Source organism: Pinus tabuliformis, chromosome 5_2, assembly GCF_031772625.1.
Source record: "Pinus tabuliformis cultivar Carrire ecotype Pingquan chromosome 5_2, CPIR1, whole genome shotgun sequence".
NCBI classification, from domain to species: domain Eukaryota; kingdom Viridiplantae; phylum Streptophyta; class Pinopsida; order Pinales; family Pinaceae; genus Pinus; species Pinus tabuliformis.
In genome coordinates, this window is record NC_142306.1 from 59,670,086 (window position 1) to 59,675,793 (window position 5,708).

Sequence of the window (5,708 nt, forward strand, 5' to 3'; positions counted from 1 at the left end):
TGCCTTTAGGTTTCAAAATGGACCTAATTTGACCCTCCAAAACGTCATTCTTCCAAGTCTAAGCAAGTGTGTAGCACCTAGCTAAAAATAGGGCAGAAACATGATTTTTTGCTCTTTTTTTCCCTTTTCACCAGCCAGTTTTGCAAACCAGGGCTGGAAACATGGTTTTCTTAGATGTATGTGTCATTATGAATCTAGTGGTGTTCTCCATTTCTCCAAAAAGTGTCCCAAAAAAGTGTGCGACACCTAGGGAACTACGTGTTTGACCATGCAACTGATATTTAAATTTCCTAAAAAAGACAGAAAATATATATTTGTTAAAATGTTCCAAGAGGCTTCAAAATTGGTCAAGGAGTTGATGTTTGGTGTAGCTAGGCTTGTAATGAAGCCTCTAAAAGCATGTCAAGCTTCTCCTTCTCATTTTGGTGAGTTAGGGCTTCAATTTTTGCCTTTGCAACCTTGAGTTTTCCCCTTGCATTCCTTTCTCTGTTGGCGGAGTGTTTTTCCATCTTCTTCTGAATTTCATTTTGGTGATTAGCTTTGTTTAGGAGCTTCTCTAAATGATAATTGACCTTATAAAGCCAATTCTCCCGATTCTCATTGATCAAGATGGAAAATTTATCATTCCATGTGAGCTCATTAGTAAGCTCGGCCTCCTTTTGTTTCTCTATTTCTAGAGCTTTTTTGAGCCCTCTAGTTCTAGGCATTTTTTTAGTTTCTTGCTCTTCTTTAGGTTCACCATACCTGTCATAGGCCTCATCAAGTAATTCCTTTGCTTTCAATGCTTCCTCTTTTCCTTGATGAGTTGAATCTCCATGACATCATGTTTAGATTGAAGCTTCTTTTTCTCCTACTCATAATATGAGATGATGTATTTTGACCTCTCTAGGTTGATCTGGAGCTCCTTGATGAGTGCATATTTTTCTTTGATTACAATTCTTGTGTTCTCACTGTCATCATGCTCACCTAAGTCAACCAAGTCAAAATCTTGCTCTATCTCATGGAGGTCCTCCTCCTCATGTTGAATATTTGTCTCTGTCATGTTTTCCTTGCCCTTATGTACCTGCTTTTTTGATGAAGAAGGCAAGGCCCCTCCCACAATATGTGGGGAAAACACCTTCCTATGGCCTCTCTAATAAGTGTGTGTCAAAGTGCCCAAATCAACCCCTTTAGGCTTGATGACCTCAACTTGTTCAATCTGCTCCTGCTCTCTGATTTCAGGTCTGTTAGGTGAGTGAATATGATCATGAAATGGTGATGATGGAGGTGATGGTGAGGGTGACTAATCAGATGATGTTGAATGATCTATGGGTTGAGATGGAGGAATGGAGGTGGAAGGATGAGATGATGAAGGGATACTTTGAACATTCTAAATAGATGAATCAGTGAATATGGGATTTTCTATGAAGGTACTCCATCCAATGTTGAGCTCTTTGAGATGATAAAGGACTATTATTTTAATGAGGGAATTATGAAAGAGACTCTTCATTTTATGTTCATACTCTCTTTTCTAGAAAATATAGGCTATATTATCAATGCTCCGAGAAAGATAGTAGGGTATATTGAGTATTTTTACCCTAGTGAAATGCATTAAAAGTTGGATGTGATAGGAATAAATCCTAGGAAATATACCTTCACATGAAAATTATTTCATGATAATTTTCATCATTGGAGCATATACGTCTAGTAGGTGAGAAAAAGGAAAATAGCCCTTTATTTCATTTCGATACCTTGGTTTTATGAAAGGATCAAAATAATGTCTCTCCAAATCACCTTGTTTAAACCATTTCTCCCCAACATCTGGGATTCCGGTGGCAGCTGATATAATGGCAGTAGATAAAGTAAAAGTGACACCTGCTAAAGTGACTTGGTCATCTTGGAGTTTGGATATGAAGAGTCTAGTCAACATAGGATGGTGTTGGACTGTCTAAAATTGCTCACAGAAATCATAACAACCTAGATATTTGAAGTATGTCACAGCCATAGGAGATGCCAAGAGTTCCCTGAGATTTGTTGGCTCAAACTTGAGTATTCTGCCTCCTTTGCGTGTTTTCCTAACCTCTGTTTCTTCTTCCTCATTGTATGGCTTATATTTCTCTTTTGCCATGGTGTTTTAATTTCAAACCCTAGGGAGGTATAATGTTGTTGGAATGTGGTTTTTTGGAGTAGGGAATGGGGAAGGGAAATATGAAGGAGATGGGTGAAGGGATGTATGTAATGGAGGAGGATATGGGGTATTAATATGATATATTTTTGGGATGGGGGAATCGTTTGCAATGTAGGGGTTTTGGGATCCTAGGTATTTGTAGCACCTAGGAATTAGGGTTTCCGGACAAAGGTGCAGAGAGTATTGGGATAAAAGGGTTTAGGGAAAGGGAATGAAGGCGTAGGTGGTGTATGAAATTGTATGGGAGTTAAAATTTATGAATTGAGAGTGCAAGGGTATTTTTTAGGGAGCTACTAGGGTTTAGATGTGAAAATAACACCAAATATTCAACAAACTTTCAAAACACCATGAGAATGATTTTAAGAGGAAGAAACATGTAATATTCAGTTGTTTCTTACTTGTGGGAGGTTGAATATAACTTTTGTGGAGTTGAGGAGGAGATTCTATCTTTCATGGACAAAGACATGGTGCCTCTAGCAAGCACACAATGCCTGAAGGGTATGCGCAGCACCTGTGGCAAGTGAGCAGCACCTGGAAATTATGGAGTGCCTGGAAAGTGCATAGTGCCTGGAAAGTGTGGAGTGCCTGGAAAGTTCGCAACGCCTGTAGATAATGTGCAGCGCCTGAAGAGAATGCACAACACTTTCTCTCTTTTGTTGATTTCGCCTAGAATTGTGAAAAATGGTTTCTTGGGGTTTGCTCAAGAAATGATAGGAGGAAAATGGAGTTGAGTTAGATGCTAGGAAGGCCTTTATACTTGAGTGAATTTTATTTTTAGCTTTAAAACCCACTTTCTAATGTTTCACTTCTCCTTTTTTGAAATTTTTGCTAATTTCCCTTTACACTCAGATTTTCTTCTTTGCAGGTTGATGATGCTGGAGTCTTGGCACTCTGTACCTCTGAATTTACTTGGATGAAGTTGGCACTTAGATTTGAGTTAACAACTTAGGAATAGTTACTTATTACATATAATGAACATAAGATTACATAAATAAAAAATATTACATCTCTGTCTTTTGGAATAAAATTACAAATTTGAAATAGAACTAATACTTGGAATAAAAATTAGAACTCGGACAAGCATAGTTACATGTTTGCCAATATTATTAAAATGAAATAAAGGATATTACTTTTCTCACTCTCATAATTTTTGTTGGCTTTATGCAGTGAAATGGGTTATTATTAGACCTTGAAAGAGTGAAACCTGGTGACTTAATGGGACCTTGAATGGCCAAGCTCGATGTGGACTTGACTGACACAAAACATGATGAAATGAAATTTTATGATAAATGTATGGTCAGTAAGACACAAGAATATGGGCCAACAAGTATCTATTTTTTGAGGGAGAGTGAGGTTTTTGAGTAGGGCTACCATCAGTGAGTAAATTTTTGAATGAGGACCTAGGTGGAATGACAAAAAATTTAGAATGGGACCCTAATATGATATAAACGAGGAGTTTTGATTACTGATGGAAGTATTGAAATACAAACTCTAACAACATTCATAGATTGTATTGTCATATCGTGAGATCCATTGTCATTATTGGTGGTTTCTCTCATACTTGTTAACGATCCACATCGTTGGGCGGTAATCAGGTGGTTTTATAGCATGTTCAACTTCAACACATTTATTCGCATGTTAGGATTTGTACTTTGATCGAGTCGAGATGGAGTGCAAGGTCCTGAGTCTTGTCTGATATGACTCATGCTACATGGAGTTATATGTTATTAATGATTGTGAACATGTTTATGCTATACGGATGGTTGTGACCATACCGTGGGACTTTAAATTTATGATGATCCTTCTATATTGGATGGTTGTGACCATACCTTGGATCTTAGATTCACAGATGATCCTTCTCATTTGGATGGTTGTGCCCATACCATGGATCTTCTCATATAGTCTTCATCATCTATATGGCCATGTTCATGTTGTAGATTGATGTCTTCATCTTAGATATGTATATGTATATGTGTCCTTGATTTTCAAGTCTCCTGACAATGTGTGTCCTTGTCCTTGCAAACAATCTTAAAGCATCTCAACCATCACTCCTCTTTCTTCCTTCATGCTTTAGGGGGCATCTCTTACACAGTATTTTTCCACACGTCTTGCACTCTCCTGTGACATACCGTGAAGTGCCTGAAACATGACCATAGTGAAGTGTACTCATTCATATATGTAGTTCAGATCCTTACTAAGACATTGATTGGAAAATTCCTTGAGATTTCCATGAAGAAATAGCTCTAAACCCCTAATTTTGAGAATCATTGATCTTATGAGGTTAAAACCCGGGATGGTCACTTGTTTCATCATGCTTGACCCATGATGGCATCACTTTGTTTACTTGTATACCCGAGATGGTCCCAAAAACGAAATTTTCCCAAAGATGACGAGAATCTTTGTGATCTAGAAGCTTCTAGAGCGGAGAGCTAGAGGCTGTTCGATGTAGATGAGGTCGAATTCTCCAAAATTGGCCTCTTCGACTTATCCTTATGAGCTACCTCCTAGAGATAAGGGCATAATCCTATATTTGGAGAGATCCTAACTCCCTTTCCCAAGCTATAAATTCATCCTCTCCCATTCCCAAATGGTTGGTCAGGTTAGAGGTTGGGTTGGTCTATGTCCATTTGCACCCCTATGCCTAGATTGTGCCTAGAGGCTATTCATTAGACTTGGAGAAGGAGTGTTTGGAGATTTTCTTGGCTTGGACTTGGATTACCACTCAAGGAGAGCCTTTCAACATCAAGGCTATGGTTGTAAGCTTCCATTTATTCCTTAAATAATATACAACTGCTTGTTCATCTTCCCAAAATATATATGTCCATGTATGTATTAACTTGGAATTCCTTGATCAGTTAAGTAGGTTCTTATTGGATTTGCTATTGGTTTTAGCATGCTTTGTTGTCTCTTAAACAATTGTGTAGGTACATAAGCTCTTACTGAAGCAGGAATAAGTCTGTGACACAAGCGGTTTGAGACCCTCAACCTAGGAAATCATAATAGCATCAGAATGAGGTAGGTCATCTCTTTAATTATACTTTTCAACTATAGCCTAGGAAGATGTCTAGTTGATTGTCAATTCAGTTGCTAGACCCACTAATTGGGTTGAGGGATCATCTCTATCTGCAGAGAGGATTAACCTTGTCAAAAATCACATGCAAAGCTGTGTAGAAGCATGGATTGTGTGCATGCATGCAATCCCACCCATTTGGCACACTCACCAAAGCAAAGATAAGAAGCAAGTCCCCTTGGAGCTAAACATGTATTTCAAATAGTTGATGTGCATCGTTACCAACACACACATGTATTGGCATTCTGATGCATGTGTTGTACTTGATGGCAAACAACTCATAGAAGATCAACTCACTTATATATATCTAGATGAATCTATGGAAGAGATATCAGATGGCAATTCTCAGTATGACAAGTCCAAAGGGGGAGATTGTTGGCATTATGAGACAAGTGTTGACCTTGATGGCAAATCACACAAATGATAAATTATAGTGCAGCAAATTTATTTGATAAATTATAGTGCAACAAA